The sequence below is a fragment of the Pristiophorus japonicus genome, unplaced genomic scaffold (assembly GCF_044704955.1).
Source record: "Pristiophorus japonicus isolate sPriJap1 unplaced genomic scaffold, sPriJap1.hap1 HAP1_SCAFFOLD_85, whole genome shotgun sequence".
Lineage (NCBI taxonomy): Eukaryota > Metazoa > Chordata > Chondrichthyes > Pristiophoridae > Pristiophorus > Pristiophorus japonicus.
The window spans coordinates 1,834,020-1,845,918 of NW_027254772.1; the positions used below are offsets into that span (position 1 = coordinate 1,834,020).

The window sequence follows — 11,899 nt, forward strand, 5'->3', positions numbered from 1 at the left end:
TTGTGGAGCATCTATGTTTGTTATAAATGTATTTTCTGTGAATACCTTTGTATCTATGCTAATTGTAAACACCTCGCAAATAAACGTAAATACAATTATAAGCACAGAGATACTTAGAGATAAATTCATAACGGAAACAGACATAAAAACAAATAGATTTATAATAACACATATATGAACAAATATAATTTGATTATCAATGTTCCACACAATTTAATTTACAACTCACAGATAGATGCACAAATATATTTATAAAGTTCCCGAACAGACATCCAAATTCATTACAAATAACAAAACATTACACAAATAATAAAACACGTCTATGGTGAAAATCTATGGAGTCTCAATAACTGAAGGCTTCTTGCAGAGAGCCGGCATCGACACGATGGGATGAAAAGCTTCCTTCTGTGTTGAATGATTCGATGATTCATTGTCTTCCTCCTTGTTAGACAGGTGGAACAGGCAGCTGTATGATGGGAGCACAAAGACCACAGGACATGCAGCTCTAGTGGCGCAATCGGTTAGCGCGCGGTACTTATATGACAGTACAGGCTTGGGAAATGCCGAGGTTGTGAGTTCGAGCCTCACCTGGAGCAGCGGATGCTTTTGCATGTGATGTTTGCACTTTTCAGAGTCTGAGGCCGTTTTCTGTTCATCCATCTCTCTTGTCGATTCCGCCATTTCCCACGGTGCTGTCTGTCTCGCTGTCTCGCTGTGGTTATTCCGGTGTCAATCTGTGGGTTATTTCTGATTGAATACCCGTGCCTGTTCCCCACATGAAATAAATGAGGGCATCAAACAATTCCTCATCTGGCACTCGGGAGCGAATGAACCAAAATTTAAAGGACGATATAGTTTATTGTAAATATAACATTCCCTCTTGAGTGATATAGATTCAATTCTGTACAAAACCAAACTATGATCACAACGTGTTTCCTATAAGCGACCTTTTACTGTATTGTCGCAAGCGCTACCATTGTAGCTCAAGGAGATTCATAATTAATAAGCGTAGAAATCAAGCAATGAAACGGTAGAGATGGCTCTGAGAATGTGGAATGCCCTCGGCCAGTGCAACATTTAAAACAAGGTTTAAAAACTGGCAGCGTGCAGGAGCTAGGGAAGAGAGGAAAGTGAGCCACAGAAAAGCCACGGGAGTTTCGGAAGTTCAGGGCGTTTTTCTCTGACCACAGCATAGTTGCGCATGGCACGGATATTGTTGCTGTTAAATATGAATAAAATGCAACGTTTGTTTGCAGCTGTTTCTGTTTCTGTCCCTTTTAACTAATTCTTAATTTCATTTGCCTGCGATGATTGCATAAATCTTCGTATCCTTGCCGAACAAATATCGATCAATGTGAAACTTGAAAATGTTAATTGCCCCTAACCTCGATAGAATTTTATGGGAGGAATTATAAGACAGGTGGAATAGGCATCTGTAACAAAAAGGGCCACTGAATATAAAGGGGCTGCAGGAGGGGTCAAAACTAAAAATCATTGTTTAAAAACTAGGCTTAAAACACTCTACCTAAATGCACGCAGCATTCAAAATAAAGTAAATTAGTTGACGGCACAAATCATTACAAATGGGTATGATTTGGTGGCCATTACAGAAACGTGGTTGCAGGGTGGCCAAGACTTAGAATTAAACATACAGGGATATCTGACGATTTGGAAAGTTAGACAAGAAGGGAAAGGAGGTCGGGGAGCTCTGTTAATAAAGGGTGATGTCAGGTCAGTTGTGAGAGACGATATTGGCTCTAATGAACAAAATGTTGAATCATTGTGGGTGGAGATTCGAGATAGTAAGGGGAAAAAGTCACTGGTGGGCGAAGTTTGTAGGCTCACAAATAATAACGTCACGGTGGGGCGGGCAATAATCAATGGAATAATGGAGGCATGCGAAAAAGGAACGGCAGTAGTCATGGGCGATTTTAACCTACATATCGATTGGTCAACTCAAATCGCACGGGGTAGCCTGGAAAAGGAAGTCATAGAATGCATAAGGGATTGTTTCTTAGAACAATATGTAACATAAACTACAAGGGAAAAAGCTATCTTAGATCTGGTCCTGTGTAATGTGACAGGAAAAATAAACGATCTCCGAGTAAAAGATCATTTCGGAATGTGTGATCACAGTATGATTGAATTTGTAATACAGATTGAGGGTGAGGAGGTTGTGTCAGAAACAAGTGCACTATGATTAAACAAAGGGGACTACAGTGGGATGATGGCAGAGTTGGCTAAAGTAGATTGGAAACACAGACTAAACGTTGGCACAAATGAGGAACAGTGGAGGACTTTTAAGGAGCTCTTTCATAGTGCGGAAAAAAAATATTCCAGTGAAAAAGAAGGGCAGTAAGTGAAGGGATAACCAGCCGTGGATAACCAAGGAAATAAAGGAGAGTATCAAATCAAAGATTAATGCGTATAAGGTGGCCAAGGTTAGTGGGAAACTAGAGGATTGGGAACATTTTAAACAAAACCAAAGAATGACTAAAAAAGCAGTAAAGAAAGGAAAAATAGATTACGAAGGTAAACTTGCGCAAAACATAAAAACAGATAATAAAAGCTTTTACAGATATATAAAACGGAAAAGAGTGACTAAAGTAAATGTTGGTCCCTTAGAAGATGAGAAGGGGGATTTAGTAATGGGTGATGCGGAAATGGCTGAGACCTTAAAATTATTTTGCTTCGGTCTTCACAGTGGAAGACGCAAAAACCATGCCAAAAATTGCTGGTCACAGGAATGTGGGAAGGGAGGACATTGAGACAATCACTATCACTAGGGGCGTAGTGCTGGACAGGCTAATGGGCCTCAAGGTAGACAAGTCCCCTGGTCCTGAAGAAATGCATCCCAGAGTATTAAAAGAGATGGCGGAAGTTATAGCAGATGCATTCGTTATAATCTACCAAAATTCTCTGGACTCTGGGAGGTACCAGCGGATTGGAAAGCAGCTAATGTAACGCCTCTGTTTAAAAAAGGGGGCAGACAAAAGGCAGGTATCTACAGGCCGGTTAGTTTAACATCTGTAGTGGGGAAAATGCTTGAAACTATCATTAAGGAAGAAATAGCGGGACATCTAGATGGGAACAGTGCACCCAAGCTGACGCAGCATGGATTCATGAAAGGGAAATCATGTTTAACTAATTTACTGGAATTCTTTGAGGATATAACGACCATGGTGGATAGAGGTGTACCGATGGATGTGGTGTATCTAGATTTACAAAATGCATTCGATAAGGTGCCACATAAAAGATTACTGCAGAAGATAGAGGTACACGGAGTCAGAGGAAATGTATCAGCATGGATAGAGAATTGGCTGGCGAACAGAAAAAAGAGAATCGGGATAAATTGTTCCTTTTCGGGTTGGAAATCGGTGGTTAGCGGTGTGCCACAGGGATCATTGCTGGGACCACAACTGTTTACAATATACATAGATGACCTGGAAGAGGGGACAGAGTGTAGTGTAACAAAATATGCAGATGACACAAAGATTAGTGGGAAAGCGGGTTGTGTAGAGAATACAGAGAGGCTGCAAGGAGATTTGGATAGGTTAAGCGAATGGGCTAAGGTTTGGCAGATGGAATACTATGTCGGAAAGTGTGAGGTTATCCACCTTGGGAAAAAAAAACAGTAAAAGGGAATATTATTTGAATGGGGAGAAATTACAACATGCTGAGGTGCAGAGGGACCTGGGGGTCCTTGTGCATGAATCCCAAAAATTTAGTTTGCAGGTGCAGCAGGTAATCTGGAAGGCGAATGGAATGTTGGCCTTCATTGCGAGAGGGATGGAGTACAAAAGCTGGGAGGTCCTGCTGCAACTATATAGGGTATTGGTAAGGCCGCACATGGAGTACTGAGTACAGTTTTGGTCACCTTACTGAAAAAAGGATATACTGTCTTTGGAGGGGGTACAGCGACGTTTCACTAGGCTGATTCCGCAGATGAGGGGGCTACCATATGATGATAGATTGAGTAGACTGGGTCTTGACTCGTTGGAGTTCAGAAGGCTGAGGGGTGATCTTTTGGAAACATTTAAAATTATGAAAGAGATAGACAAGTAAGAGGCAGAGACGTTGTTTCCACTAGGGGAGACTAGAACTAGGGGGCATAGCCTCAAAATACGGGGGAGCCAATTTAAAACCGAGTTGAGAAGGAATTTCTTCTCCCAGAGGTTTGTGAATTTGTGGAATTCTCTGCCCAAGGAAGCAGTTGAGGCTAGCTCATTGAATGTATTCAAGTCACAGATAGATAGATTTTTAACCAATAAGGGAATTCAGGGTTACGGGGAGAGGGCGGGTAAATGGAGCTGAGTCCACGGCAGATCAGCCATGATCACATTGAATGGCGGAGCAGGCTCGACGGACTGGATGGCCTACTCCTGTTCCTAATTCTTGTGTTCTTATGTTCTTATGTATGATGGGAGCACTAATACCACACAGCATTCGCATCCAATTTCAGCGACGGAAACGGATAGACGCCGTACTTATATGACAGGGTAAACACCCAGAAAGGCCGAGGTTGTGAGTACGAGCCTCACCTAATACAGCTGATGGCTTTGCTTGTGACATTTCGACAGTATTCAAATATACAATTGATGTTCTCCCAAACGTTACCTATATATTCACTCTTTTATTCCAGCACACAATATTGCAATGGAGGATGAAAATTGTACGTACATGTGAGATGGAGTGGAGGCGTTTTGACATTTAATCAATAACTCTGATGTAAATAATAATGTTCCGGAAACACACTCGATTTCAAAGAGAAGATATGTAAACACATTGGTTATCTGTACATAATTCCTGCACGACATTCAACAGAAACAAGGATTTTCCTGAACATTTCACTAAAACTGTTGTGCTCCGTGTTGCAATGGCTCGTGCATTGGACTTCTCGCTGATTCTGTTCTCAAGAAATATTCAAACTTGTCTATTCGAGTCCCATAAACGTCCAATTGTAAATTAATAGAATGATTACCGCACAGCAGGAGGCCATTCGTACCATCCAGAGCGTGCCAGCTCTCAGCTAGTCCCACTCCCCCGCCATTTCCCCATAGCCCTGCAGGACAGAGTTGGCTGGTTCCGAGGCTGGAAATTAAAAGTTTGCAGCAAACCACAACTGCCTGTGATAGCCGGAAGGTTTATTGTTTTGGGCCTGAAATCCACTCAGGTTTACCTGCTCGCTGCTACATGTTTAAAGCTCCATTCAGTGCTTGAATAACTAGGAGCTGTAGCTGCCGGGCTGCCTTTATCTCTGTCAGAGCGTGAGCTCCGCCAGGGAGGGAGGCACTTTTAAACTGTCGCCCAATTATTTTTATGGTTTTACAACATTTCAAGAAAGCAAAAGGCTTTCCCCTCAAGCTGCAATGATCTTTTCTGTTATTGTCTTCGCATGCATCTTTCTAACTCTCCCGATCTCTGCCTCTTGTATTTCTTTGGTTTTCGCTGATTGACTTCTCAGGTTTAAATGGACGGCCTGGGTTGATCAAACCTGCAACAAGGACAGCAATGGGCAAAGTAATACGTGGACTATAGGACAGCAATGTTGTAAATTCGGGGCAAATATCTTCATAGATATGTTCCTTCGCGCTCGCAGTGAAATAAAGCAGCACCGATTACAGTTGTCTTAAAGTAGAGTGTACCTTATGTGGATGCCGACACATACGACAATATAGAGCTATTAATGCTGTAAAATCTTATTTGATAATACAGGTCACATATTCAAAACTAGTTATGTAATGACATTCTAATATTGTTGACGTGGAACAGTCAGCAATGCTCGCACGGCAATTGGATGCCTCTGCCCAGTTGGAAAGCTGTCTGAGCAATGCAGAACAATGAATTTCTGCTGAGCAGACCATGAGCCTACTTCTTGAAAATGGTTCTCCGGTCCCGCTAAGAGGAGATTAAGTACCATGAGAGTTCGATAGGACTGTGCCCACTTGTATAGCAGGACGTGTAGTGGGTATTTTCTCTTCCTTAAAGAACAGTAATGACTCAGTTGCAGAATTTGCTCGCACCACTCGCAATTCGGCCCAAGGATGAGCCGAGCCGATCACGTGGAGTTAATACAATTCCTCCAGTCAGTAAATTCAGTTGGGATATCAAGAAAAAATAAGAAATATCCGTGACTTACTCAGTGAGCACGTAGCATAATGGATAAGATGGTTATTTACGGTATGTACCATAATGTTAACAGGAAATTGCAGTTTTGAGGAGATTTGGATTCAAAGCCTAATTTATGTAAGATTCAGTCAAATGCTTGGAAGGTTTATCAGCAACAAACGCTTAACAAAGAAAATGAGCACAATCCATTAGCAGTCCATCGCCTTAACCTCTCGTCTGCCAACTAGCACAACTCAGCTATTCCATTTCAGGCTTTTTGCATCCGTATAGCAATACGCTGCAAAAAGTCCCCATCACGTCGTGTCCTGCCGTGCCACCAGATCGACAATGTTGAAATTGTACAATCAGCTTCTGTAAGCAAACGGCCTTCAGTTGCTACAGGATGGCTGTGAAATGTCTACTCAAATGATGAGATGCAGGCCCCTTTTAGTTAGACCTGGCAGCCTGGCCACGCCGGTTTCAAACCCGATCAATGCATAACTCTCTACAGTTAGACCACATTAGGCGTACTGTGTGCAATTCTGGTCGCTATATTATAATAGAAACTAGTGGGGCACTGGATAGGGTGCAGAGAAGTTAGTACTCTATCAGGAAAGAATCGACAGGCTCAATTTATTTTTTCGTGAAATGGGAAGTTTGAGGGATTACCTAATCGAGCTCTTTAATATCTTGAAAGATTTTGATAGAGTTGATATAGTGTTTCCACTTCTGGAGAAATTATTACTAGAGACCATCAATATAAGATAAATCAGCAACAAATCAAATTGGGAATTAAGAATAATCTTCTTTACGCAGAGAGTGGTAAGAATGTAGAACTCACTACCACCAGAGGAGTTGAATCAAATATTATAGATGCATGTAAGGAGCGGTTAGATAAAAATATGAGGGAGAACTAAATGGAGGGCTATGCTGATAGTGCTGGATGCAGAAAGAGGGGAGGATGCTCCAGTGGACCACAAACGTCGATATTGACAGCTTGGGCCGAATAGCCTGTTTTTGCTTTGAATATCCTATGTAATCCTATGATGTCGAGACCATGGGTCCAATTCAAAAGCCAACTTCTCACAACTTTCAGACCTAGAGGAAATAACACTGATTAATATTCCTGGTTAGGGTGTTTTAAAAAGATGTCAAGATTGATGCTCCTTAAAGCCTACCTCGTTGACCAAGCTTTGGGGCATCTGTCGTAAATTCTATTTTATGTGGTTCGGTGTCAGCGTTGTTTGATTTGTCTTAAGCTTTCGTGGAGCGCCCTGTGACGTCTTACTATGTTAAAGGCGCTACATAAATGAAAGTTGTTGTTATTGTAATATTTACATTGTCTCCCTGTTTCAGGTTTCACAGAAAACGTGCTGGTTGAGAAGGCATTCGGCATACCTACCTTTATTAGCCGAGATAAATAGTACAAGAGCAGTGAAGTTATGCTTGAGCTATATAAAACATTATTTGGGCTACAGCTAGATTACTGCGTACACATCATTACAGGAAAGATGTAATTGCACTAGAGAGGGTGCAAAAGAGATTTACGAGGATGTTGCCTGGACTGGAGAATTTTGGATATGAGTAATGATTCGATCGGCTGGGTTTTTTTTCATTGGAGTATAGGAAACTGAATTATGAGGGGCCTGGAGAGAGTGGATAGGAAGGGCCTATTTTTCTGAGCAGAATGGTAAACAACCAGGGGACATAGAATTAAAGTAATTGGTTGCAAGTTTAGAGGGGATTTGACGGGTAATGTTTTCACCCAGAGCAAGTTGGTAGTCTGGAAAAAACTGCCTGAAAGGGTGGTAGAGGCAGAAACCCTCACCGCATTTAAAACACGCTTGGTTATGCACTTGAAGTGCAATAACCTACAGGGGTATGGACCAAAAGCTGGAACATGGGATTCCGCTGGATAGCTCTTTGTTGGCAGCGTTGACCGAATGGGGTGAAATATCCTTCTTCCGTGCTGTAAATAACTATGATTGTATGATTCAGTTCTAAGCGAGTATCTAACTACAGATAAGCCGGAGGTGGAGACTTTATGGTAAAATTAAGAAATAGGAAAGGATTTAAGACAATAGTGGGAGTTGTGTATAGGCCTCCTAGACACAGCTGTGAAGTACTAGAATATATAAAATTAGAGATTAGACAAGCGTGCAATAAAGACAGTGTGGTTTTAATAGGGGATTTTAATGTTCATATATATTGGGATAATCGGACTAACACCTGTCAGAAAGATTGTGTATTTTTGAGTGTGTCCGGGCTAGTTCTGCAACAATATTTTCCAGTACGAACAAGGGACATGCCAATTTACATTTAGTAATGAGTAACGAGCCGGGTTTATTCAACAGCCTAAGCGTAAGTGAACATGTATTTAATAGCGATCAAAACATGATCGACTTCAACGTAACGTTTGACAGGGAGAATCGCGAAACAGCTACTACCGTTCCAGATTTCGGTAAGACCGAATTCAAGGGGCTGAGACAGAGACTGTCCACAACAAACTGGGAAAATATGTTAATTGTTAATAAGATAGGAGGTATTAAAAATAATTAAATGTGATACAGAATCAGTGTATCCCCCTGGGGGCCAAAAAAAACAGGCATGGGCGACTAAAGAGGTAAGGGACCAGATTAAACTAAAATTAAAAGCGTACACAAATGCAAAAAATAGCACAGATCCTGGTGAATGGGAAAGTTACAAAGAAGAGCAAATAGACACAAAGCAGATAGTAAGTGGCACAAAGAGGGAGTAAGAAAATAACCGACTGGTGAAATGAACAGACACATAGCAGATGTAAGTTAACGCAGAGAATTGTGAAGTGATACATTTTGATAGGATGAGGAGAGGCAATATGAAATAATGATACTATTTTAACGGGGCCAGATTTATACATGAACATTTAAATCCCCTATTAAGCATCCGCCTCTGGAGATCAATGATCCCGAAACCGGTCAGAATGCTCTCCCTGTATTGTATAAACCTGCTCCAAATCGTACAATTTTAAAGAGGGGGCAGGATCTGGAAGACATGAGGACTTTTCCTTTGTTAATAGACGAATAAGGTATAAAAACAAGGAAATTATGCCAAACAATTATGAGGCTTTAGCTGCAATATTGCATTCAGTTCGTGACAACACGCTTTAGGGAAGAAGTCAAGCCTTTGGCAGAATAGATTTACTAGAATACTGCCAGAGCTGTGGACCTCATTTATACGAAGAGACTGGTGAAGCTGGGATTACTCTCCTTAGAATAGAAAATCGAACCCATGATCTTCGGTTTACGGGACCGACGCCTTACCACTTGGCCACCGCGCCTTGACAAGCTATGTGACTTGCGTTGAATTGCTACAGAATCCCACATCATTTCAATTCCGTTGTCGAAGACATGACGCATATATAAAAAAATAAAGTGGGATAGTGGAACGGGCAAATGACCAGCGTCATTTAAATGAAACTATCATAAAACATTTCATAAAATCATACATTACCAATGGAGAATACTTGGTCCATCGTACTCTTGAACGAGCTATCCAATTAGACCCAGCTCTTTCCACAACGCCCTGCAAAATGTGCTTCTTCAAGCATTTATCCAATTCCATTTTGAGGGTTACAATTGAATCTGCAGTGCTACGGGGAAATGACGGGGTGAGACTGGCCGAGGGTCAGCACGGGCTCGACGGGCTGAATTGTCTTCTTCCGTGCTGTAACAATTCTAAGAATCGATGACTCTATGATTCACCACCCTTTCAGGCAGTGCTTTACAGATCACAACAACTCACAGTTTCAAAACAAACAATTCTCCTCCACTTCCATTTGTTTCCTCTGTTGTTGTGGATGTTCCCAGGACTGGATAGTTTTGGTTATGGGGAAAGATTGGGGTTGTTTTCTTTCGAACAGATGAGTATAAGTGGTGACATAATTGATGTGTATAACATTATGCGGGGCCGAGATAGTGTGCAGAAGAAACACCTATACCCCTGAGCAAAGAGGTCAATAACCAAGGGGCATAGATTTAAAGTAATTGGTAAAAGGATTACACGAGAGTCGAGGAGAAATTTTTTCGCCCAGAATGAATTTGGGTCTGGAGCTCACTGACTGAAATTTGGTGGAGACACAATCCCTCATCACATTTAAGCAGTACTTGTATATGGATTGAATGATCCTAATCTGCAACGCGACATATCAAGAGCTGGGAAGTGCGATAGGCTTGATAGCTATTTCGATTGGCCGAGACAGGATGGGCCGAATGACCGCCTTCCCTGATGCAAACTTATCCGATTCTATGATATTATGAGGTGGGGAATGCTATTTTGTTTCCTGCACATATCTGTATCGATGGGATCTTGTTGTGTGGTAATTGGCGGCCGTATTGGCCTACAGCACATCCAGTGACTACACTTCAAGAAGTACTTCATTTTCTGTAAAACACGTTTGAATAAAATATTAATTCAGTGAATGTGGGCGTAGCTAGGAAGGCTGACATTTATTGCCCAACCCTAATTGCGTTTAAGAAGATAGTGATGTACAAACTTCGTGAACCACTGCCATACTTGGATATCCACTTAATGGCTATGGTCCAAGAGCTCGAAATTGGATTTGGCAGGATAATGCTTTGTCCACCAGCAAGGACAGGATGGGCTAAATCGTTTCCTTCTGTGCTGAAAATTTCTATGGCTCTGTGGTTCAGTCACTGAGATGATGGTACTGCCAATATGCTGTTGTAGAAGGAGTTCCAAGATTTTCACCCCGCACAATAATGGAAAGGCGATATAATTCATGGTTCATTATCTGCGGAGTTGATACTCGAGTTGGAAAAATCAATCTTTAGCGATCATGCCCACTTTTGACCTTATGATGGAGGGCAGGTCATTGATGAAGCAGGTGATGATGATATCCTGCAGGCATATCCTGGACTGAGATGATTGGCGGCGAAAATCCACAACCACCTTCTTTTAGGCTAGGTATGTCTCCAGCAGTGAAGATTAACCACGCAATTACTTCAACGTTAGTAGCCTCCTTGATGAAACATTCGGCCAAATATTGCTTTGATGTCAAGGCCAATCACTCGCGCCTCATTTTAGAATTAATCACGTTTGATATTATTTGGACCAAGGCTGTAATGATGTCTCGAGGCTGGTGGTACTGTCAGAACTCAAACTGAGCAACGGCGGGCAATTCGGTCATTCTATGTTCGTGAAAGATGCTACAGGAATGCAAGCTCGTGCTGTTACTGTCTGAAAACAGCGCACAGTTGCATGATGTATATTTGTAGGATCAGATAGGTCATCGGCCTGAAATCTTACTCCTACCATCCTCTTCCGAAATACCCTACCAGGGCTTCAAAGCATGGCACGTTTTAAAATATCAGTGTTAAAAACATCGTATCATTCTATATTTCTTAAAGATTAAGACAAAACTGGCAGCGAGATATCCAGTTTGCCGATGATGCAAATATTGGTGATATAGTAATTAGTGCAGATGTTAGCGTATACTTATAAAGATATATTGATAGATTAAATGAAACGACGATTCAGTTGCAGATAGATTCCAAACAGGTAATTGTGTGGTCATCCATTTTAGTTCACAAATATAAATCCGAGTACGAATTAAATGGAGCACAGCTTGGAGGGATGGATTTCCAAAGTGGTTTGCAGTCCCAGTGCGCATACCAGTAAAATGCAGTTGCAAGTTACAAATATATTCAAAACAACTAATGGCGTGTTAGGCTTTATAACTATGGGTTAGACTATAAAGCCATGGAAGTTTTTCTTCAACTGTACAGAGATG

General features: G+C 41.5%; 1 non-coding gene across 1 annotated transcript; it reads left to right on the forward strand.

Annotated features, from left to right (window-relative positions):
* The first annotated feature begins 502 nt into the window (after positions 1-502).
* Positions 503-596, forward strand: trnai-uau (transfer RNA isoleucine (anticodon UAU)). Its single transcript has 2 exons — positions 503-540; positions 561-596. It is a non-coding gene; the product is annotated as a tRNA-Ile (tRNA).
* The last annotated feature ends 11,303 nt before the right edge of the window (positions 597-11,899 follow it).